The 26,501-nt window shown below is 46.0% G+C and overlaps 2 pseudogenes; both read right to left on the minus strand.

Annotated features, from left to right (window-relative positions):
• Positions 1–1,696: 1,696 nt before the first annotated feature.
• LOC123142357 (wall-associated receptor kinase 2-like) lies at positions 1,697–4,553 on the minus strand (annotated as a pseudogene).
• Positions 4,554–4,973: 420 nt separating this feature from the next.
• On the minus strand, positions 4,974–8,979 carry LOC123142358 (receptor-like protein EIX2; annotated as a pseudogene).
• Positions 8,980–26,501: the final 17,522 nt, after the last annotated feature.

The following is a 26,501-nucleotide window of genomic DNA, read 5'->3' on the forward strand; positions in this document are numbered from 1 at the left end:
CTGCTAACATACCAAACATCACGCTCTTTATCAAGCTTCAAAGTTATATGCGCATCGCAGAAGCAACGAGTCTCCGCTCTGAGCCTATGGGTCCTGCCTTCCATTGTACAAAGTTTTGCCCGTCGTTTCCCAGCTCTCGCACACAGATACTTTCTCAAGCGCATAGTTCCCTCAGGACCTTTCAAAAATTTCAGCGAGTCCTTTCTTACGCTGAAACCGCGCTCCTTAGCATACTAGTTATAGAAAATGTAAGCCTCTCCTAGTGACCTGAACGTCTTCCTCATGAACTTCCAATGCCTGTCCAATAAATCTTGTTGATATTCATCAAATCCGATGTCAAAATTAAACGGATCATCAACAACATGCTCATCCTTCCCGCTAGGACCATCTACATCTCCCTGTAAATTAAGGCATGAAACCATGTATGTCAGTCAGTTATTATTTTAATATGTAATGTATGTGAGTTTCAAAACTTACTTTGCTGGAGCTGTCATCATGAGATGCATCAACGTGCGATTTGTCACTTTCATCGTCCACAATATTCCTCACAAAGTCCCCGTCCTCGTCCATCTACACACATTTAAAAAAAATACATGTAAGCGCTCATACGGTTATTATGTCATTTCTTCTCCTATGTTTTTTAAAAACATACCCGGAGTGCACTTTCAACAAATGAATCATCTATATCCATATCATCATCATTATCGCCATGTCGCTGCATGATGCAAAACAAACATGTAATTGTCGGTGCGGTTTATCGTATTTATTGTTTTTATCAACATTGATCACACTTACATTGCCACTATAAGATTCATCCAAACTCATGTAGTTCTCCTCAACAGGTTCATCCATATTCAGTGACGAGGTTCCGTTGTCGTCGCCGTAATCATCGCCATCATAATCGCCCTCCTCCTCTATCTATACATGTTTAAGAAAATTTGAAGATCAATCGAACACCGTGTAACATCATCCCTAAAATAATTAGTTCATCAAGCACAACGACGTCTCAAACCAACCTCTTGCACGGCGGCGAGGATGTCAACTGGATCCATTTTGTCCGATGACCAACGCGCTGACGGCGTGACGTTGCTGGCCGGCCGAGGCAGGTGTCGACGGCGTCAGGATGGTGGCCGGTTGTAGCAGGTGGAGTCCGGGGAGGAAGGCGGCGACGAAGATCACGGGTGGGCGGCCATCTGGGCGACGACAAAGGAACGCGGCGGCAGCAGCAACGGCGCCGGGGCACGCGCGGTGGCCTGTTTGGGCGGCGACCCGGACGACGGCGACTACGTGGAGACGGCGTGGATGCGTTTAGGGTTTGGGGTTACGACGGCGGGCGTCGGCGGCTCCCGTGACGTTTTTTTTTCATAACTATCGATGCCAACGTGGAGACATGCAGGCGTACGGCGGCGACGTACGGCGACGGGTGCGGCATACGCGGGCAGGCATACGGCGACAGGTGCGGCATACGCGGGCGGGCGTACGACGTCGCGCGCGGACGTACGGCGTCGAGTGGGTATTCCTATACCTGATGTGAAATGACCATCCTGTCCATTATACGTTTTAGGGGGGGGGGGGTGGGTTTGTACCGAAGCACTCCCCATATGTAAAACATACAAGACATTTGAGCCTTGTGTGCATCCCAACGAAGAAATCCTTAGTGTTCTTGTTAAATTGAAATCACACAAAAATACATCCACTACCGTGGGTATCTTGATGACAACAAATACTCTTCTTCCAGGCTATATTGTCTGCTCACCTCCTCTGTGCTCTTACCCTGTACCACTGCATGACTAGGTGCATCCATCTCATACATCTTAACATTTTCATGGGGTACTCGAAGGCTCTCGAGGGTCATCTCAACTTGCCTCATGGTTGGCCGGTGGTCTCCTTCCATCCTCACGCATGCCGCTGCAAGCATAGCTACCTCTTCAACCTCCTTGCCCCCTTCCACCATGACCTGATGATCTAGCGCACGGACTAGATCGTCTGTTGCAAGCAACGCGGTAAAATGTGCGACAAGGCTTTCCTCCTCATCCGATCGAAATGAGCATGGTTTCTTCTTGGTGAGAAGCTCCATGAGGAGAACGCCAAAGCTATAAACGTCACTCTTCTCAGTGAGCCGCCCCGAATAGTAGTACATGGGGTCTAGGTACCCGAATGTCCCTTGGATGGCGGTCGCATCCCCTATTTGATCGATCAGAATGCACCTCAAAGCTCCGAAGTCCGACACCTTTGCTATGAGATTGTCATCTATCAAAATGTTCTGGGACTTGATATCCCTGTGGACTATAGGGACTGATACGGCCGAGTGAAGGTATGCGAGAGCTCTAGCGGTCTCTGTTGCAATTCTCAGCCGATCCACCCATGGCAATGATGATTCAGGCTCTTCAACATGAAGATGATGGTAAAGAGTCCCATTAGAGATGAACTCATACACTAGCAATGGCACCTCCGTCTCGAGGCAGTATCCAAAGAGCTTCACCATGTTCCGATGGTTGATCTGAGAGAGGATGGTTACTCGTTGATGAACTCGTCTATCTCCCTTTGAATGGCGACCTTGGACTTCTTGATCGCCACGACGTGCAGGTCTGACATGATCCCTTTGTACACCGTGCCCTGCCCTCCTCCACCAATCTCACGTGCTTTGTCGAAATTGTTTGTGGCCTTCTCCAACTCCACCAAGGAGATGATCATCCTCTCGGCGATGTCCGTGTTTTGTGACACCAGTTGCTGCAAGAGATATCCCCTGTTTTGCTTGAAGAACTTCTGCTTCAACATTTTTGCCCTCCGATGCTTCATCTTCCGGGTCAAAAAGATGGCGCCAAGCACCATGAGTAGAAGGCCAGTGCCGCTGCCAATTCCTATGCCGACACTTAAACCTGAAAAGATATGAGAGAAAACGTGTACTATCTTATTAGGAAATGGTCTCTGATGTGTGATGTGAAACAGAGCAAGAACTCTCTCTCTCTCTGATGTCGTGCTCGCAGCCATCTTGGACATGGGGGTTGCCGCGCGCCCCACTCGGGCACCGGCAGATGTATCCGCCGGGCGTGTTGGTGCACTCGCCGCCGGAGCAGGCGCCGGGCAGCATGCACTCGTCGACGTCTTGGCATCCGTCGGTGAGGTACGGGTTGCCCTGGTACTCGTCCTGGCTACGGCACGTAGCCGGTGCGGTAGTTGCCGGTGACGTTGAGGCATGAGCTGAGAGCATCTCCAACGGCCGCCCAATACATGGCGCCCAAAAAATGGGTTTACAGCGCGTAAGTAGTTTTTTTAGGACGCTAGAGGACGTTTGCTCCAACAAGCGCTGTAAAATATGCAGCGCGCGAGTCCAGCGGTCCCATCTGCAGCAGCCCAGAGTTTGTAATGCGCCCGCATTTTTTGTGCGGATGCTGGAGATTTCAAATTGAGTCCGCGCGCGCTAAAAGCAGTTTTTATACCGCGCGTCGTTTGTATAGCGCTTTTGTTGGAGATGCTCTGAGGCCGCTCCGGCACGCGCTCCTCGCCGTGTCCCCCGGGCAGCCCGACGTCCCCAGCGTGTCCTGCGGCTGCGGAAGCGGCCTGGACTCCACGGTCCACTCCAGCACCACGGGGATCGGCGTCCGGGTCGACGCGTCCGCGAGCGACGTGTTGAGGAGCGCGGCGGAGACGCCCTCGAACCAGCCCCTCTCGGCGATGCGAACGTACGCGGGCAGCTCGCCGTCCTTCTCGTGGTTGGGGTCCACCCACTTGAACTCCACGCCGTAAGACGGGCGGCCGATGGGGATGGGCGTCTCGCAGCAGCCGATGCCGGCGCACTTGGCGACCTCGTCGAGCGAGCTGGTGGCGGCGCTGGACCACCGGTCGTTGACGGCGCAGAAGGCAGAGCAGCCGACGATGACGTTGCCGGTCTCCCCGAGCAGCGTGGCTTGCACGTTGCACCCGGTGACCAGGAACTGGTTGCGCGTCTCCGAGGGCGCCGGCGAGGCCGCCCCACGTGCCGTTGCCCTCGGGGGTCCCGTGGTAGGTGATGTTCACGGCGCCTGCGGTGTCCATGGCGCGCCCCGTGGAGTTGGCCAGCGAGATGTCTGCGACCTCGAGGGTGCCGCTGCGGCCGCCGGTGAGCAGCCGTTCTCGGCCGCGCGCCCGGTCGCAGGTCAGGTTGAAGCCCGTCCAGTAGCACCCTTCGCCGATGCCGAACGCAGTGTATGCAAGCCGTGTCACAACAGCAGTTGTAGGTGCAAATACAATGAGCAAGCAGCAGGAGAACAAGCTGAGTAGTATATAAATCTAAGTTTCAGAACGACTTGCACGAGATTATATATATGGGATCATTTGCTCCAGTTCTTCAAACTTTATTCAAAAAGACTCAGATGTTTAAAAAAAATCCTTACAAGCAAGAAAAAGAGATGTTCTTTGTCATAGAGCACTATGTTCATGAGAAAAGGCCGGTAACATGAATCCAATCTTTTATATTACCTTCTCCGGTTTCAGCCAATATGCCACTGAAGACCTCACATCTCATTTTCTAGAGCAGATTTCTCTGAACCTCCTTGCTTCAGAAGCAGATGCATCGTTATCAACCAACTAACTTCCGGAGCATTTTCCATGTTCTGCATACGTTACTCGCATAGTAAGATAGCTGTTGCACAATATTGGATCGCACCTCTAATCATGGACCCCAACTCGCACAATATGCAGAAGTTTCTAGGACTGAACTAAAGAAACTATTTCTAGGACTGAATTAAAGAGGTTAACAAAGCAAATATCTACAAGATACAGGCATTTTCTGAACTCATGTTTGCCTTTTACATATGCAATAACATGTGCACTTATGCAAGTGAAGGAACCTGTGCTAAGATAAGGATACATAACAGCACTTGGGTTGCAAATATGTTGCTTTATTATACTACTAGTATAAAGCAGAGGCAGACAACGGATACAGTCATTACTCATTACCACAGGGTGGATACAGTTCGACAGTTTGACAATGGTCAGACTGAACCAACTAATCCAAGAGAGCTGAAGCTTTGAAGTGAGCAGTCTATGTCATCTGTAAATCGGATACGGGGGCATGACTATAAAAACCAGCCAACGGTTGTAGGCAAAAACAGAGACCACCTCTTTGCATAGACTTCAATTTTTCTCTCATAGTACTGTCTGGGTTCTTCTCATCTATTGCTCTTGCAGAATCGAGCATCTTCCACGCCAGAACAAAAATCAGAATCAGCTTCATCACCCGTCATGTCATCATCATTCTTGCCATCACCGGTTTCACCATCCTTATCTTTGCCATTTGAGTTTTGCCCAAGGTATCAGTATTTACCATGATATTATTATAAAATGAAAAGCACAAACAACAGAAAGCACATAGATAACACATCATATATACAAACCTCAGTTGATGGCATGCACCTAGAATTCATACATGTGCATGGCTAGTTCCATATCTACAATATACTAGAACATCGATTGATACATTCATGATAGATCTGCAGAGTATTAAATTACATTTCAACAGCAAACCAAGAACCAATGTTGGTTCTAGTACAATACGAAAACAGCATTAAAACCTTGAATACATATCCTGACCACTTCTAGTACAATACCTGAATATTGATTGATACATTCATGATAAATCTCAAAAGCATTTATTGAATTAAATGAGAGCAAACCAAGAACCAGTGCTGGTAATCTCATCTCAGCTCCTACCCATTAATTTTACCTCTCAAGGAAGCCCAGGTAACAGCCACTTGCACATAAGCCCGGTCATACAGGCTGTCACAGAGCGAGTACCACGAAACTCTCCATCTCCTCTTGAACAAGAAGGTACAGAAGACCACCCAGAGACCCGTCACATATCCAGAGCTCATGGCGAGGAAAAACGAAACCAAGTCGCCAGTTGCATCTCCATGGTGCTCTCCTGGAATTGGCCCGGGTTGTGTCGAACAATTTATAGAGAGAGGAGGACCGCAGAGGCCGGGGTTGCCAATATAAATATATGCTGGGTCTTCGAGTGTTTGCAGTTGATTTCCAGTTGGTATCTTTCCTCTGAGATTGTTGTAGGACAGGTTCAGGTGACTCAGTGACGTGAGAGCCGATAAGCTTGAACGGATTTCACCAGACAAATCATTGTGTGATAGGTCGAGTGACTCCACTTTCATTAAGGCACCAACATTCTCAGGGATTTTTCCATTGAAGTTGTTCCATGATAAGTTCAGGTTCTTCAATTCCATAAGAGTATTAATTTCTTCAGGAATCTCTCCGGTAAGACTATTACATGATAAATCAAGATTCACCATATATATAAGTTCTCCTGTATATAATCGCTCTTGACCTTTTGTGAGTACTGTCAAATTCTCAGTATAGTCAACTGGATTATTGTCACCGAACCGTGCACCACCATAACTGATTGCATGTTGAAGATAAACAAAGGTGCCTCTTGCTTGTTGCATGGCTGTCCAATGGATGATAGATCTTGGTATGCTCCCTGAGATATTATTGTTGGCAAGGTCCAAATATTGAAGATGAACAAGCTTCGTAAGCTCGACTGGAATGTGACCATAAAACATATTGGATCTCAGTCGTAGGAATGACAAAGACAATAGCTTCTCCCCAATCCATGCTGGTAAAGTCCCAGAGAATTGATTATGTCCGAGATCAAGAAAGATGAGTTGGGGGCATTTCTGCAGAAGTGAAGGAAATTCACCAGAGAGGTTGTTGTTTCTGAAACTTAGATTAATGATACTCAGGCCTGTCATGTATGTGCTAGATACATTGACTATGCAATCAGTAATTGACCCATTGAGATTATTTCTTGATAGGTCTAACAGCTGCAATGATCGCAACTTGCACAAAGAAGATGGAATGGCGCCAGAGATCATGTTGTCGTATAGAAGAAGTGTTCGAAGTCCTGGCGCTCCAAAGTCTGATGGTAGTGGTCCAACTATATTGTTCCGACTGAGATCCAGGTCGGTTAGACTGATGGGAAACTTACTTATTGAACCACCAAGCTGGTTAGAACTGAAATCCATTTCTAACGCAATCATAAATTCCATTGTTGACGGGAGGACTCCTTTAATCTCATTATTTCGGATATTGATAACCATAGCTGTGGAAACTGTTATCCAAAACCAATCTGGTACAATATCATTGATGCTTGTGTTCGATATATCAAGACTCCTTACTTGTGTTTGCCATTGAAGCCACACTGGAAATTTAGGCCCTAGCTGGCAGGACCGAAGGTAAATTTCTCCTAGACTGAAAGGAGGAACCCATGTTGCACTAACTGTGATGGCTATGGAGTTATCTGACAAGTCCAATAGGTATAACATCTCTAGACGTGATAAATGGCCCTCATGTATGACCCCATCCAGGTTGTTGGAGCCAAGGTCCAACATTGCTAGATTTGTGAGCTCCCCTAACCACACCGCCGGCAAATGACCAGTGAGTTTGTTCTTATCGAGAAACAGCTGACTTATGTTGCTTAGGGATTCTACTGGTGTGGTTGGCAGGCTTCTAGTCAGATTGCAGTTTGATGCAGATAACGATTGTAGTTTATTCTGTGAACAACTGGGCAATTGATTGAAAAATTCTTGTATATTTCCATTGATATTGTTGCCTGATAAAGATAATGCCTCCAAATTACATAGGTTCTTCATACCGGCAGGTATCATGCCCACAAGGTTATTATATAATAACGAAAGTTCCACCATGGAGGTCATATTAACCATCTCGTTTGGAAATGAGCCATAGAAACCATTCAACGAGATGTCTAGATGCTTGAGGCTAGTTAAATCCCAAAACCAGTTGGGCGTGCTAGGCTTATGGAACTCATTGTATGGAAGGTGGAGTGCTTCAAGAGATGTAAGGTTTGAGAGCTGAAGAGAGTCAGGGCTACTTCTAAGCTGGCAAGAGGAAAGATCAAGAACTTTCAGAGTTGGAAGCATGTTCACCACGGGAAGCCAGTGAACAATTGTACTGAGGTTCACTTCGGCCATATCTAGGTGCTCAAGTGAAGTTAACCGTGACAACCATGTGATATCAGTGGAGTATGTGCCATGATGGAAAGAATAATCATAACTCTCATCATTTTCGGTCGCAAGATTTAAGTATCCTAAGTTGGAGAGATTACCCATCTGCGGTGGTATCCTTCCAATGAACTGTGAATATGATAGGTCGAGATATCTCAGCTGATGGAGAGAACCCATGAACTCCGGTATTTGTATCTTGTCGAAGCTGTTCCAGCTGAGGTCGAGATACCGAAGATGATGTAAACCAAGCAACGAGGAGCTTATGTTGCCTGCTAGCGCCTGCCCGTTTACGTAATCAGTGCTTCCGAGATCGAGCCTGACAACATGGCCGGTTCTGTTGCTGCAGTAGACGCCCTTCCATCGGCAGCAGTCATCGCCCTTCCATGATGAAAGGAGGCTGGCAGGGTCTGACAGGCCTGCCCTGAAGGCAAGAAGGGCAGACTTCTCACCGGCAACACAGCTGGGGATCGCATCGTTTGGATGCAGGGCAGATGTGCTGCCCTCTATGGTGCTCTTGGCATGAGTGAACAAGAGCAAGGCTATGACTATTTGGATGCAGGCGAAGTGAAGTGTGTCCATGGGAGATTTTGCCATGAACATGTGGTCTTCTTTTCTCCCGGGTCAGTTATATGTTCTTCTTGAGATAGCAGACCAATGAGGACTTTGGGACGGCGAACCCAATCCCGTCCATCTCCCTCGGACGACCACAAGAATACTGCAGCTGAATGGGGGAGGGGAATGTGGAAGGAGGCGACCTTGCGATCTGGAGGCTGGCAGCGCCGGTGACGAGGACGGAGACGCCGGCGAGCGGATCCGCCCGCGACGCGCCTCTTTCATGTTCCCCGCGGCTGCCTCCGGACGACGGACCAGGCTTGGCCGCCGCCTCGGCTACTCTGCTGGCGCAGGTCGCCGGGCATGTCGGAGTGAGCAGAGTAGGCAGCCCACACCGTGGGGATGAAGATCTAGTCCCTGCCCGTGATATCTTTTCTTTTTTCTCTTTTATTTACATAGGGAATATTAATACACCTGGCCTCCCTATTAACCAGATGTCTCAAATCGCATCCATCAAGAATATACACAGCAAAAAAACAGAAGAAATAGATTCCCTTCCCGCTGATCAATCACTAGCATCATCAGCACTCTGACCATCACCAAATACAGCACTCAGATTACAAAAGAGGTTCTCATAAACAACACCTCCAAAAAAGAAATACAATGCACAAGCATTATCGTTCCCCGATCGAAATCTTGGGTTTTCATTCTAGAGAAAGTCCGAGTTCCCCGGTCGGCGTCGGCGGCGGTGGGAACTTCTCTCCCCACAACTGGCGGGCTCTTTGCGGGCGGGCAACTCCAGCAGGTGGTGGCGCACTGGCGGTGGGGCATGACGGCGGGGTCACGCGCGTGTCGTGCGCCCACGGCGACTCCTGGTGGCGGCATGGGGGGCCGCTCGCTGCGCGCCCGTGGTGGCCCTCGTGGCTCGATCTGGTGCGACCAGATCTAGCCGCCGGCACCTCGGGTGGCCCTGGGCTCCCCACCGGCGGCGGTGGCGGCCCCTGGCCGGGGCGTCCCTCCAGTGGCTGGTGGTGGCTCCGGCTGGGTCCTCCCGTGCTTCGGGTCGGCGCAGTGGTGGTAGCTCGTGGGGGTTGCACGGGTCGTCGGCAGGGGCGCGACACGGCGTTTGCTGCTAGACGACGGGGTGCGGGTGGCGGTTGCGATCTCCCTTCTCCTGGGTACGGGTCAGCGGCGAGCGCTTGTCAAGGTGGCTACGACCTACGGTTTGTGCTCGGGAGGACCTGATCTGGGCCCGAGGCAGATCGGAGCTTGTGCTACTCCGGGTAGGTGAGGTTGGGTGCGGTCCGGATGGTGCTCGCGGGCGGTGTGGTGGTGGCTCGGCGGCGGGGATGGCCGGTGGTGACGCGTGATAACCCACAAGTGTAAGGGATCGCAACAGTTTTCAAGGGTATAGTATTCAACCCAAATTTATTGATTCGACAGAAGGGGAGCCAAAGAATATTCTCAAGTATTAGCAGTTGAGTTGTCAATTCAACCACACCTAGATAACTTAGTATCTGCAGCAAAGTATTTAGTAGCAAAGTAGTATGGAAGTAACGGTAACAACGATAAAAGTAGCAGTGGTAGTTTTGTAGCAATTGTAACAGTGGCAACGGTAAAGTAAATAAGCAAAGCACAATATGTGAAAAGCTCGTAGACATTGGATCAGTGATTGATAATTATGTTGGATGCGATTCCTCATGTAATAGTTATAACATAGGGTGACACAGAACTAGCTCCAATTCATCAACGTAATGTAGGCATGTATTCCGAATATGTTGGGAATCGTAACATAATTTAAAATTTTCCTACGCTCACCAAGATGCATCTATGGAGTGTACTAGCAACGAGGGGAAGGGAGTGCGTCTACATACCCTTGTAGATCGCGAGCGGAAGCGTTCCAATGAACGTGGATGACGGAGTCGTACTCGCCGTGATCCAAATCACCGATGACCAAGTGCCGAACGAACGGCACCTCCACGTTCAACACACGTACGGTGCAGCGACGTCTCCTCCTTCTTGATCCAGCAAGGGGGAAGGAGAGGTTGATGGAGATCCAGCAGCACGACGGCGTGGTGGTGGATGTAGCGGGTCTCCGGCAGGGCTTCGCCGAGCTTCTGCGAGAGAGAGAGGTGTTGCAGGGGAGGAGGGAGGCGCCCAAGGCTGTAGGTAGCTGCCCTCCCTCCCCCCCCTTTATATAGGCCCCCCTGGGGGGGGGGGGGCGCCGGCCCTAGAGATGGGATCTCAAGGGGGGGGGGGGGGGCGGCCAAAGGGGGGAAGGGGTTGCCTTGCCCCCCAAGGCAAGGGGGAAGCCCCCCACCCTAGGGTTCCCAACCCTAGGCGCATGGGGGGAGGCCCATGGGGGGCGCCCAGCCCACTAGGGGCTGGTTCCCTTCCACTTTCAGCCCATGGGGCCCTCCGGGATAGGTGGCCCCACCCGGTGGACCCCCGGGACCCTTCCGGTGGTCCCGGTACAATATCGGTAACCCCCGAAACTTTCCCGGTGGCCGAAACTGGACTTCCTATATATAATTCTTCACCTCCGGACCATTCCGGAACCTCTCGTGATGTCCGGGATCTCATCCGGGACTCCGAACAACTTTAGGGATTCCGCATACATATATCTCTACAACCCTAGCGTCACCGAACCTTAAGTGTGTAGACCCTACGGGTTCGGGAGACATGCAGACATGACCGAGACGCCTCTCCGGTCAATAACCAACAGCGGGATCTGGATACCCATGTTGGCTCCCACATGTTCCACGATGATCTCATCGGATGAACCACGGTGTCGAGGATTCAATCAATCCCGTATGCAATTCCCTTTGTCAATCGGTATGTTACTTGCCCGAGATTCGATCGTCGGTATCCCAATACATAGTTCAATCTCGTTACCGGCAAGTCTCTTTACTCGTACCGCAATGCATGATCCCGTGACTAACGCCTTAGTCACATAGAGCTCATTATGATGATGCATTACCGAGTGGGCCCAGAGATACCTCTCCGTCACACAGAGTGACAAATCCCAGTCTCGATCCGTGCCAACCCAACAGACACTTTCGGAGATACCCGTAGTGCACCTTTATAGTCACCCAGTTACGTTGTGACGTTTGGCACACCCAAAGCACTCCTACGGTATCCGGGAGTTGCACGATCTCATGGTCTAAGGAAAAGATACTTGACATTGGAAAAGCTCTAGCAAACGAAACTACACGATCTTTTATGCTATGCTTAGGATTGGGTCTTGTCCATCACATCATTCTCCTAATGATGTGATCCCGTTATCAATGACATCCAATGTCCATAGTCAGGAAACCATGACTATCTGTTGATCAACGAGCTAGTCAACTAGAGGCTTACTAGGGACATGTTGTGGTCTATGTATTCACAGATGTATTACGATTTCCGGACAATACAATTATAGCATGAACAATAGACAATTATCATGAACAAAGAAATATAATAATAACCATTTATTATTGCCTCTAGGGCATATTTCCAACAGTCTCCCACTTGCACTAGAGTCAATAATCTAGTTACATTGTGATGAATCGAACACCCATTGCGTCCTGGTGTTGATCATGTTTTGCCCTAGGGAGAGGTTTAGTCAACGGATCTGCTACATTCAGGTCCGTATGTACTTTACAAATATCTATGTCTCCATTTTGAACACTTTCACGAATGGAGTTGAAGCGACGCTTGATATGCCTGGTCTTCCTGTGAAACCTGGGCTCCTTCGCAAGGGCAATAGCTCCAGTGTTGTCACAAAAGAGAGTCATCGGGCCCGACGCATTGGGAATCACCCCTAGGTCGGTAATGAACTCCTTCATCCAGACTGCTTCCTGTGCTGCCTCCGAGGCTGCCATGTATTCCGCTTCACATGTAGATCCCGCCACGACGCTTTGCTTGCAACTGCACCAGCTTACTGCTCCTCCATTCAAAATATACACGTATCCGGTCTGTGACTTCGAGTCATCCAGATCTGTGTCGAAGCTAGCGTCGACGTAACCCTTTACGACGAGCTCTTCGTCACCTCCATAAACGAGAAACATATCCTGAGTCCTTTTCAGGTACTTCAGGATATTCTTGACCGCTGTCCAGTGCTCCATGCCGGGATTACTTTGGTACCTTCCTACCAAACTTACGGCAAGGTTTACATCAGGTCTGGTACACAGCATGGCATACATAATAGACCCTATGGCCGAGGCATAGGGGATGACACTCATCTTTTCTATATCTTCTGCCGTGGTCGGGCATTGAGCCGTGCTCAATTGCACACCTTGCAATACAGGCAAGAACCCCTTCTTGGACTGATCCATACTGAACTTCTTCAATATCTTGTCAAGGTATGTACTCTGTGAAAGACCAATGAGGCGTCTTGATCTATCTCTATAGATCTTGATGCCTAATATATAAGCAGCTTCTCCAATGTCCTTCATTGAAAAACACTTATTCAAATAGGCCTTTATACTTTCCGAGAATTCTATATCATTTCCCATCAATAGTATGTCATCCACATATAATATGAGAAATGCTACAGAGCTCCCACTCACTTTCTTGTAAACACAGGCTTCTCCATAAGTCTGTGTAAACCCAAACGCTTTGATCATCTCATCAAAGCGAATGTTCCAACTCCGAGATGCTTGCACCAGCCCATAGATTGAGCGCTGGAGCTTGCATACTTTGTTAGCATTCTCAGGATCGACAAAACCTTCCGGCTGTATCATATACAACTCTTCCTTAAGGAAGCCATTAAGGAATGCCGTTTTGACGCCCATCTGCCATATCTCATAATCATAGTATGCGGCAATTGCTAACATGATTCAGACGGACTTCAGCTTCGCTACGGGTGAGAAGGTCTCATCGTAGTCAACCCCTTGAACTTGTCGATAATCCTTAGCGACAAGTCGAGCTTTGTAGATGGTCACATTACCATCTGCGTCCGTCTTCTTCTTAAAGATCCATTTGTTTTCTATGGCTCGCCGCTCATCGGGCAAGTCAGTCAAAGTCCATACTTTGTTTTCATACATGGATTCTATCTCGGATTTCATGGCTTCTAGCCATTTGTCGGAATCCGGGCCCGCCATCGCTTCTTCATAGTTCGAAGGTTCACCGTTGTCTAACAACATGATTTCCAGGACAGCGTTGCCGTACCACTCTGGTGCGGAACGTGTCCTTGTGGACCTACGAAGTTCAGTAACTTGATCCGAAGCTTCATGATCATCATCATTAACTTCCTCCCCAGTCGGTGTAGGCACCACAGGAACATTTTCCCGCGCTGCGCTACTTTCCGGTTCGGAGGGGGTGACTATCACCTCATCAAGTTCCACTTTCCTCCCACTCAATTCTTTCGAGAGAAACTCCTTCTCCAGAAAGGACCCGTTCTTGGCAACGAAGATCTTGCCTTCGGATCTGAGGTAGAAGGTATACCCAATGGTTTCCTTAGGATATCCTATGAAGACGCATTTTTCCGATTTGGGTTCGAGCTTTTCAGGTTGCAGTTTCTTGACATAAGCATCGCATCCCCAAACTTTTAGAAACGACAGCTTAGGTTTCTTCCCAAACCATAATTCATACGGTGTCGTCTCAACGGATTTAGACGGAGCCCTATTTAAAGTGAATGCGGCAGTCTCTAAAACATAACCCCAAAATGAGAGCGGTAAATCGGTAAGAGACATCATAGATCGCACCATATCCAATAGAGTGCGATTACGACGTTCGGACACACCATTTCTCTGAGGTGTTCCAGGCGGCGTGAGTTGTGAAACTATTCCACATTTCCTTAAGTGTGTACCAAATTCGTGACTTAAATATTCTCGACCACGATCTGATCGTAAGAATTTTACTTTTCTGTCACGTTGATTCTCAACTTCACTCTGAAATTCTTTGAACTTTTCAAAGGTTTCAGACTTGTGTTTCATTAGGTAGACATACCCATATCTACTTAAATCATCAGTGAGAGTGAGAACATAACGATATCCTCCGCGAGCCTCAACACTCATTGGACCGCACACATCGGTATGTATGATTTCCAATAAGTTGGTTGCTCGCTCCATTGTTCCGGAGAACGGAGTCTTGGTCATCTTACCCATGAGGCATGGTTCGCACGTGTCAAATGATTCGTAATCAAGAGACTCCAAAAGTCCATCTGCATGGAGCTTCTTCATGCGCTTGACACCAATGTGACCAAGGCGACAGTGCCACAAGTATGTGGGACTATCGTTATCAACTTTACATCTTTTGGTATTCACACTATGAACATGTGTAACATCACGTTCGAGATTCATCAAAAATAAACCATTGACCAGCGGGGCATGACCATAAAACATATCTCTCAAATAAATAGAACAACCATTATTCTCGGATTTAAATGAGTAGCCATCTCAAATTAAACGAGATCCAGATACAATGTTCATGCTCAAAGTAGGCACTAAATAACAATTATTGAGGTTTAAAACTAATCCCGTAGGGAGATGCAGAGGTAGCGTGCCGACGGCGATCACATCGACCTTGGAACCATTCCCGACGCGCATCGTCACCTCGTCCTTCGCCAGTCTCCGTTTATTCCGTAGTTCCTGTTTTGAGTTACAAATATGAGCAACCGCACCGGTATCAAATACCCAGGAGCTACTACGAGTACTGGTAAGGTACACATCAATTACATGTATATCACATATACCTTTGGTGTTGCCGGCCTTCTTCTTGTCCGCTAAGTATTTGGGGCAGTTCCGCTTCCAGTGACCAGTTCCCTTGCAATAAAAGCACTCAGTCTCGGGTTTGGGTCCATTCTTTGACTTCTTCCCAGTAACTGGTTTACCGGGCGCGGCAACTCCCTCGCCGTCCTTCTTGAAGTTCTTCTTACCCTTGCCCTTCTTTAACTTAGTGGTTTTATTCACCATCAACACTTGATGTTCCTTTTTGATTTCCACCTCCGCTTATTTCAGCATCGAATATACCTCAGGAATGGTCTTTTCCATTCCCTGCATATTGTAGTTCATCACAAAGCTCTTGAAGCTTGGTGGAAGCGACTGAAGGATTCTGTCAATGACCGCGTCATACGAGAGATTAACTCCCAGCTGAGTTAAGCGGTTGTGCAACCCAGACATTCTGAGTATGTGCTCACTTACAGATCTATTTTCCTCCATTTTACAGCTGAAGAACTTGTCGGAGACTTCATATCTCTCGACCCGGGCATGAGCTTGGAAAACGAATTTCAGCTCCTCGAACATCTCATATGCTCCATGTTTCTCAAAACGCTTTTGGAGACCCGGTTCTAAGCTGTAAAGCATGCCGCACTGAACGAGGGAGTAATCATCAGCACGTGATTGCCAAGCGTTCATAACGTCTTGGTTCTCTGGGATTGGTGCATCACCTAGCGGTGCTTCTAAGACATAATCTTTCTTGGCTACTATGAGGATGATCCTCAGGTTCCGGACCCAGTCTGTATAGTTGCTGCCATCATCTTTCAGCTTGGTTTTCTCTAGGAACGCGTTGAAATTAAGGACAACGTTGGCCATTTGATCTACAATACATAGTGTAAAGATTTAGACTAAGTTCATGATAATTAAGTTCATCTAATCAAATTATTTAATGAACTCCCACTCAGATAGACATCCCTCTAGTCATCTAAGTGAAACATGATCCGAGTTTAACTAGGCCGTGTCCGATCATCACGTGAGACGGACTAGTCAAGATCGGTGAACATCTCCATGTTGATCGTATCTTCTATACGACTCATGCTCGACCTTTCGGTCCTCCGTGTTCCGAGGCCATGTCTGTACATGCTAGGCTCGTCAAGTCAACCTAAGTGTATTGCGTGTGTTCCGAGGCCATGTCTGTACATGCTAGGCTCGTCAACACCCGTTGTATTCGAACGTTAGAATCTATCACACCCGATCATCACGTGGTGCTTCGAAACAACGAACCTTCGCAACGGTGCACAGTTAGGGTGAACACTTTCTTGAAATTATTATAAGGGATCATCTTACTTACTACCGTCGTTCTAAGCAAATAAGATGCAAAAACATGATAAACATCACATGCAATCAAATAGTGACATGATATGGCCAATATCATCATGCTCCTTTGATCTCCATCTTCGGGGCACCATGATCATCTTCGTCACCGGCATGACACCATGATCTCCATCATCATGATCTTCATCATTGTGTCTTCATGAAGTCGTCACGCCAACGATTACTTCTACTTCTATGGCTAACGCGTTTAGCAACAAAGTAAAGTAATTTACATGGCGTTATTCAATGACACGCAGGTCATGCAAAATAATAAAGACAACTCCTATGGCTCCTGCCGGTTGTCATACTCATCGACATGCAAGTCGTGATTCCTATTACAAGAATATGATCAATCTCATACATCACATATATCATTCATCACATCTTCTGGCCATATCACATCACATAGCACTTGCTGCAAAAACAAGTTAGACGTCCTCTAATTGTTGTTGCAAGTTTTTACGTGGTTTGTAGGTTTCTAGCAAGAACGTTTTCTTACCTACATATGACCACAACGTGATTTGCCAATTTCTATTTACCCTTCATAAGGACCCTTTTCATCGAATCCGTTCCGACTAAAGTAGGAGAGATAGACACCCGCTAGCCACCTTATGCATCTAGTGCATGTCAGTCAGTGGAACCTGTCTCACATAAGCGTACGTGTAAGGTCGGTCCGGGCCGCTTCATCCCACAATGCCGCCGAAACAAGAAAAGACTAGTAGCGGCAAGAAGAATTGGCAAACTCAACGCCCACAACTGCTTTCTGTTCTACTCGTGCATAGTAACTACGCATAGGCCTGGCTCATGATGCCACTGTTGGGAATCGTAACATAATTTAAAATTTTCCTACGCTCACCAAGATGCATCTATGGAGTGTACTAGCAACGAGGGGACGGGAGTGCATCTACATACTCTTGTAGATCGCGAGCGTAAGCGTTCCAATGAACGCGGATGACGGAGTCGTACTCGCCGTGATCCAAATCACCGATGACCGAGTGCCGAACGGACGGCACCTCCGCGTTCAACACACGTACGGTGCAGCGACGTCTCCTCCTTCTTGATCCAGCAAGGGGGAAGGAGAGGTTGATGGAGATCTAGCAGCACGACGGCGTGGTGGTGGATGTAGCGGGTCTCCGGCAGGGCTTCGCCGAGCTTCTGCGAGAGAGAGAGGTGTTGCAGGGGAGGAGGGAGGCGCCCAAGGCTGTAGGTAGCTGCCCTCCCTCCCCCCCCTTTATATAGGCCCCCCTGGGGGGGCGCCGGCCCTAGATATGGGATCTCAAGGGGGGGGGGGGCGGCCAAAGGGGGGAAGGGGTTGCCTTGCCCCCCAAGGCAAGGGGGAAGCCCCCCACCCTAGGGTTCCCAACCCTAGGCGCATGGGGGGTAGGCCCATGGGGGGCGCCCGCCCACTAGGGGCTGGTTCCCTTCCACTTTCAGCCCATGGGGCCCTCCGGGATAGGTGGCCCCACCCGGTGGACCCCCGGGACCCTTCCGGTGGTCCCGGTACAATACCGGTAACCCCCGAAACTTTCCCGGTGGCCGAAACTGGACTTCCTATATATAATTCTTCACCTCCGGACCATTCCGGAACCTCTCGTGACGTCCGGGATCTCATCCGGGACTCCGAACAACTTTCGGGTTTCCGCATACATATATCTCTACAACCCTAGCGTCACCGAACCTTAAGTGTGTAGACCCTACGGGTTCGGGAGACATGCAGACATGACCGAGACGCCTCTCCGGTCAATAACCAACAGCGGGATCTGGATACCCATGTTGGCTCCCACATGTTCCACGATGATCTCATCGGATGAACCACAGTGTCGGGGATTCAATCAATCCCGTATGCAATTCCCTTTGTCAATCGGTATGTTACTTGCCCGAGATTCGATCGTCGGTATCCCAATACCTAGTTCAATCTCGTTACCGGCAAGTCTCTTTACTCGTACCGCAATGCATGATCCCGTGACTAACGCCTTAGTCACATAGAGCTCATTATGATGATGCATTACCGAGTGGGCCCAGAGATACCTCTCCGTCACACGGAGTGACAAATCCCAGTCTCGATCCGTGCCAACCCAACAGACACTTTCGGAGATACCCGTAGTGCACCTTTATAGTCACCCAGTTACGTTGTGACGTTTGGCACACCCAAAGCACTCCTACGGTATCCGGGAGTTGCACGATCTCATGGTCTAAGGAAAAGATACTTGACATTGGAAAAGCTCTAGCAAACGAAACTACACGATCTTTTATGCTATGCTTAGGATTGGGTCTTGTCCATCACATCATTCTCCTAATGATGTGATCCCGTTATCAATGACATCCAATGTCCATAGTCAGAAAACCATGACTATCTGTTGATCAACGAGCTAGTCAACTAGAGGCTTACTAGGGACATGTTGTGGTCTATGTATTCACAGATGTATTACGATTTCCGGACAATACAATTATAGCATGAACAATAGACAATTATCATGAACAAAGAAATATAATAATAACCATTTATTATTGCCTCTAGGGCATATTTCCAACAGAATATAGTCATATGTGCTTATGGAAAAGAACTTGCATGACATCTTTTGTCCTACCCTCCCGTGGCAGCGGGGTCCTAGCGGAAACTAAGGGATATTAAGGCCTCCTTTTAATAGAGTGCCGGGCCAAAGCATTAACACACAGTGAATACATGAACTCCTCAAACTACGGTCATCACCGAGAAATATCCCGATTATTGTCACTTCGGGGTTGTCCGATCATAACACGTAATAGGTGACTATAGACTTGCAAGATAGGATCGAGAACTCACATATATTCATGAAAACATAATAGGTTCAGATCTGAAATCATGGCACTCGGGCCCTAGTGACAAGCATTAAGCATAGCAAAGTCATAGCAACATCAATCTCAGAACATAGTGGATACTAGGGTTCAAACCCTAACAAAACTAACTCGATTACATGGTAAATCTCATCCAACCCATCACCGTCCAGCAAGCTGTCAACATAAAAGTAAATAGATAGGCCCTTCGTAGAGGGAAGCAGGGATTTGTAGAGGTGCCAGAGCTCGATTTTGAAATAGCGATAAATAATATTTTGAGCGGCATACTTTCATTGTCAACACAACAACCGAGAGATGGCGATATTTTCCATGCTACACACATTATAGGCGGTTCCCAAACAGAATGGTAAATTTTATACTCCCCCTCCACCAACAAGCATCAATCCATGGCTTGCTCGAAACAATGAGTGCGTCCAACTAACAAGAGTCCCGGGGGAGTTTTGTTTGCAATTAATTTGATTTGATTTGCATAAAGAATGGGACTAGGCATCCTGGTGACCAGCCATTTTCTCGTGAGTGAGGAGCGGAGTCCACTCCTCTTGAGAATAACCCGCCTAGCATGGAAGATACAGACAACCCTAGTTGATACATGAGCTATTCGAGCATACAAAACATAATTTTATTTGAAGGTTTAGAGTCCGACACATAAAAATTTACTTGGAACGGCAGGTAGATACCGCATATAGGAAGGTATGATGGACTCATATGGAATAACTTTGGGGTTTATGGAAGTGGATGCACAAGCAGTATTTCCGCTTAGTACAAGTGAAGGCTAGAAAAAGACTGGGAAGCGACCAACTGAGAGAGCGACAACAGTCATTAACATGCATTAAAATTAATCAACACCGAGTGCAAGCATGAGTAGGATATAATCCACCATGAACATAAATATCATGAAGGCTATGTTAATTTTGTTTCAACTACATGCGTGAACATGTGCGAAGTCAAGTCACTCGAATCATTCAAAGGAGGATACCACCCTATCATACCACATCACAACCATTTTAATAGCATGCCGGCACGCAAGGTAAACCATTATAATCTCCTAGCAGATTAAGCATGGCATAAGCAACTATAATCTCTAATTGTCATTGCAAGCATGTTTATTCATAATAGGCTGAATCAGGAATGATGAACTAATTATATTTACAAAAACAAGAGAGGTCGAGTTCATACCAGCTTCTTTCATCTCAATCAGTCCATCATATATCGTCATTATTGCCTTTCATTTGCACGAACGAACGGTGTGTATAATAATAATAGTGCTCGTGCAATGGACTAAGCTGGAATCTGCAAGCATTCAACTCAAGGGAGAAGACAAGATGATATGGGCTCTACGTTAAATCAACAATCATGCATATAAGAGCCACTAAGCAATTTCATTATGGTCTTCTCCTCTCAACCCCCAAAGAGAAGAAAAGAAATAAAACTATTTACACGGGAAAGCTCCCAAGAAGCAAAAGAAGAACGAGAAATATTTTTGGGTTTTCTTTTAATTATTAGTACTACAAGCATGGAAAGTAAACTAGCTAAAAGCTACAACTAATTTTTTTGGTTTTTATTAAAGTTTTTCAAACACACAAGAAGCAGGCTAGAAAATAAAATAAACTAGCATGGATATTACAATGAAAAAGTATGAGCACCGACAACTAGCATGAGTGTGCGAACATGAATGTAATGTCGGTGAGAAATACGTACTCCCCCAAGCTTAGGCTTTTGGCCTAAGTTGGTCTATTGCCACGGCTGGCCTGACGGATATCCAAAGTTGTAACTGGGGTCGTACTGAGATGCAGCGGCTACTGCCTCCTGAGCTGCAGCGTGGCTGCGAGCTGCCTCCGCCCTCCTCTCGTACTCATCTGCCTCCTCTCTGGTAATAACATATCTTCCTTTTGCCTGATAATCAAAAAAGGCAGGAGCAGGGAGAGTAATATGGACAGCGCGACTTCTGTCAAAGATTAGTCGATACTGGAGGGACTATTCGTTCCTCTCAAGAAAACGATGATGCACCATGGCATTATAATCTCTTGGTGGCCATTCGCAAGCCCGCACTTGAGCTTCTCTTGGTGGTTCATCGTCCGCATCGCGTATTGCGAGCCTGGGTCCTTGCTTCCTTGAAGAACCACCTTGGTACATTTTCCTAAACATATTTCTTCCTCTGAAAAATTTCTGAAAATTTTAATAACTCAAAATAAAAATGAACCAAACTCAACAAAATTGATAGCAACTACTCCCACAAGTGCCTAGAGACTATATCATGCATTAGAACTACTTGGGACCATAAAAATTTGACATGCAAGCTCAAGAACAGGATCACCTAGGCAGAAAAAAATTGTAATGAATAAAGCACTAGAACAAAAACTAATTGGACCATTGGAGGAGTCACATACCAAGGAACAATCCCCCAAAGCAGTTTTGTAAATGGAGCTTTGAGCAAGGAGATCGAAAATCGCAGCAAAATGAGCTAGAACTCGTGCTTGAGCTGGTTGGTGATTTTTTTGGGAGGAAGAAGAAGTGTGTGGTTGCTGGAATAAGTGGAGGGGAGCCACCGTGGGCCCACAAGGCAGGGGGCGCGCCCTGGACCCTCGTGGCCAGGTGCTTGCTCCCCCTGTTGTGTTCTAAGTGCCAAATATTCTCAAATATTCCAGAAAAAGTCATATTAAATTGGCAGGGCATTTGGAGAACTTTTATTTTCGGGATACTTTTTTATCGCATGGATAATTCAGAAAACAGGCGGGAAATACTATTTTTGCTTTATTCATTCTAAATAACAGAAAGTAAAAAGAGGGTACAAAAGGTTGTGCCTTCTAAATTCATCCATCTCATGATCATCGAAAGGAATCAACTAATAAGGTTGATCAAGTCTTGTTAACAAAGTCATTCCGAATAACATGGAGCCGGAGAAATTTCGAATAACACTAGATTACCTCAACGGGGATATGAACATCCCCTATAATAAGAATATCATATTTCTTCTTGACAGTACGAAGAGGAAATTCAAAACCTCCAATAATAATCGATGGAATTTTTCCAATAGAATTGACGCTATGAACTTGAGGTTGTTTCCTCGGAAAGTGTACCATGTGCTCATTACCATTAACATGAAAAGTGACATTGCCTTTGTTGCAATCAATAACAGCCCCTGTAGTATTCAAAAAGGGTCTTCCAGGAATAATAGACATACTATCGTCCTCGAGAATATCAAGAATAACAAAGTCCGTTAAAATAGTAACATTTGCAACCACAACAGGCACATCCTCACAAATACCGACAGGTATAGCAGTTGATTTATCAGCCATTTGAAAAGATATTTCAGTAGGTGTCAACTTATTCAAATCAAGTCTACGATATAAAGAGAGAGGCATAATACTAACACCAGCTCCAAGATCACATAAGGCAGTTCTAACATAATTCCTTTTAATGGAGCATGGTATAGTGGGTACTCCTGGATCTCCTAACTTCTTTGGTATTCCACCCTTAAAAGTATAATTAGCAAGCATGGTGGAAATTTCAGCCTCCGGTATCTTTCTTTTACTTGTAACAATATCTTTCATGTGCTTAGCATAAGGATTCATTTTAAGCATATCAGTCAAACGCATACGCAAACAGATAGGTCTAATCATTTCAGCAAAGCACTCAAAATCCTCATCATCCTTTTTCTTGGATGGTTTAGGAGGAAAGGGCATGGGTTTCTGAACCCATGGCTCTCTTTCTTTACCGTGTTTCCTAGCAATAAAGTCTCTCTTATCATAACGTTGATTCTTTGATTGTGGGTTATCAAGATCAGCAGTAGGTTCAATCTCTACATCATTGTTATTAATAGGTTGAGCATCAACATGAACATCATCATTAACATTATCACTAGGTTCATGTTCATCACCTGATTGTGTTTCAGCATCAGAAACAGAAATATCATTGGGATTCTCAGGTGTTTCTACAATAGGTTCACTAGCAGCATGCAAAGTCCTATCATTTTTCTTCTTCTTTTTAGAAGTACTAGGTGCAGCTAAATTATTTCTCAGAGAATCTTGCTCAATTCTCTTAGGGTGACCTTCAAGATACAAAGGTTCCTGAGTCATTCTACCAGTTCTAGTAGCCACTCTAACAGCATAATCATGTTTATTATTCAATTCATCGAGCAAATCACTTTGAGCCTTAAGTACTTGTTCTACTTGAGTGGTAACCATAGAAGCATATTTAGTAATGAGTTTAAGTTCACCTTTAGCTCTAGACATATAATCTCTCAAGTGTTCAATCATATAAGCATTTCTTTCCAATTGTCTACCAACATAAGCATTGAAGTTTCCTTGTTTAACAATAAAATTATCAAACTCATCTAAGCATTGGCTAGCAGACTTGTAATGAGGAATATCACCTTCATCAAATCAATAGAGTGAATTTACCTTTACTACTTGTGTCGGGTTATCAAGACCATGTATTTCTTCAACAGGCGGTAAATTAAGACCATGTATTTCTTCAATAGGAGGTAAATTCTTAACATCTTCAGCTTTAATACCTTTCTTTTTCATTGATTTCTTTGCCTCTTGCATATCTTCAGGACTGAGAAATAGAACTCCCCTTTTCTTCGGAGTTGGTTTAGGAATAGGCTCAGGAGTTGGCTCAGGAAGTGTCCAATTATTTTCATTAGTCAACATATTATTCAATAGCAATTCAGCTTGATCGACTATTCTTTCCCTGAAAACACAACCAGCACAACTATCCAAGTGGTCCTTGAAAGCATCGGTTAGTCCATTATAAAAGATATCAAGTATTTCATTTTTCTTGAGAGGTTGATCAGGCAAAGCATTAAGTAATTGGAGAAGCCTCCCCCAAGCTTGTGGGAGACTCTCTTCTTCAATTTGCACAAAATTATATATTTTCCTTAAAGCAGCTTGTTTCTTATGAGTGGGGAAATATTTAGCAGAGAAGTAATAAATCATGTCCTGGGGACTACACACACAACCAGGATCAAGAGAATTGAACTAAGTTTTAGCATCACCCTTTAATGAGAACGAAAATATCTGAAGGATATAATAGTAGCGAGATTTCTCATCATTAGTGAACATGGTGGCTATATCATTCAATTTAGTAAGATGTGCCACAACAGTTTCAGATTCATAGTCATAAAAAGGATCAGATTCAACCAAAGTAATTATCTCAGGATCGACAGAGAATTCATAATCCTTATCAGTAACAAAGATAGGTGAAGTAGCAAAAGCAGGGTCATATTTCATTCTAGCATTCAGAGTTTTCTGTTTAAGTTTAGCTAATAACTTCTTAAGATCAGATCTATCATTGCAAGCAAGAAAATCTCTAGCAGTTTCTTCATCCATAACATAACCCTCAGGAACAACAGGCAATTCATATTTAGGGGGAGAACCTTCATCATCACTATCTTCAATAATATCAGTTTTAATAATTTCATTCTCTCTAGCCCTAACAAGTTGTTTATCAAGAAATTCACCTAGTGGCACAGTAGTATCAAGCATAGAAGTAGTTTCATCATAATTATCATGCATAGCAGAAGTGGCATCACCAATAACATTGCGACATATCAGAATTAATAGCAGAAGCAGGTGTGGTGTCGCAAGCTTACTCAAAATAGAAGGTGAATCAAGTGCAGAGCTAGATGACAGTTCCTTACCTCCCCTCGTAGTTGAGGGATAAATTTTAGTTTTATCGTCTTTCAAGTTCCTCATAGTGACCAGCAGATATAAATTCCAAGTGACTCAAAGAATAGAGCTATGCTCCCCGGCAACGGTGCCAGAAAATAGTCTTGATAACCCACAAGTGTAGGGGATCGCAACAGTTTTCGAGGGTAGAGTATTCAACCAAAATTTATTGATTCGACACAAGGGGAGCCAAAGAATATTCTCAAGTATTAGCAGTTGATTTGTCAATTCAACCACACCTAGATAACTTAGTATCTGCAGCAAAGTATTTAGTAGCAAAGTAGTATGGAAGTAACGGTAACAGCGATAAAAGTAGCAGTAGTAGTTTTGTAGCAATTGTAATAGTGGCAACGGTAAAGTAAATAAGCAAAGCACAATATGTGAAAAGCTCGTAGGCATTGGATCAGTGATGGATAATTATGTGGGATGCGATTCCTCATGTAATAGTTATAACATAGGGTGACACAGAACTAGCTCCAATTCATCAACATAATGTAGGCATGTATTCCGAATATAGTCATACGTGCTTATGGAAAAGAACTTGCATGACATCTTTTGTCCTACCCTCCCGTGGCAGCGGGGTCCTAGCGGAAACTAAGGGATATTAAGGCCTCCTTTTAATAGAGTGTCGGACCAAAGCATTAACACATAGTGAATACATGAACTCCTCAAACTACGGTCATCACCGAGAAGTATCTCGATTATTGTCACTTCGGGGTTGTCCGATCATAACACATAATAGGTGACTATAGACTTGCAAGATAGGATCAAGAACTCACATATATTCATGAAAACATAATAGGTTCAGATCTGAAATCATGGCACTCGGGCCCTAGTGACAAGCATTAAGCATAGCAAAGTCATAGCAACATCAATCTCAGAACATAGTGGATACTTGGGATCAAACCCTAACAAAACTAACTCAATTACATGGTAAATCTCATCCAACCCATCACCGTCCAGCAAGCCTACGATGGAATTACTCACGCACGGCGGCAAGCATCATGAAATTGGTGATGGAGGATGGTTGATGATGACGACGACGACGAATCCCCCTCTCCAGAGCCCCGAACGGACTCCAGATCAGCCCTCCCGAGAGAGATTAGGGCTTGGCGGCGGCTCCGTATCATAAAACGCGATGAAACTTTCTCTCTGATTTTTTTCTCCGCGAAAGCAAATATATGGAGTTGGAGTTGAGGTCGGTGGACATCCAGAGGGCCCACGAGGTAGGCGGGCGCGCCCCCCACCCTCGTGGACAGGGTGTGGGCCCCCTGGCCTTGATTCTTTCGCCAGTATTTTTTATATTTTCCAAAAATAAGCTCCGTTGATTTTCAGGTCATTTCGAGAACTTTTGTTTCTGCACAAAAATAACATCATGACAATTCTGCCGAAAATAGCATCAGTCCGGGTTAGTTCCA

This window comes from Triticum aestivum, chromosome 6D, assembly GCF_018294505.1.
Source record: "Triticum aestivum cultivar Chinese Spring chromosome 6D, IWGSC CS RefSeq v2.1, whole genome shotgun sequence".
Lineage (NCBI taxonomy): Eukaryota > Viridiplantae > Streptophyta > Magnoliopsida > Poales > Poaceae > Triticum > Triticum aestivum.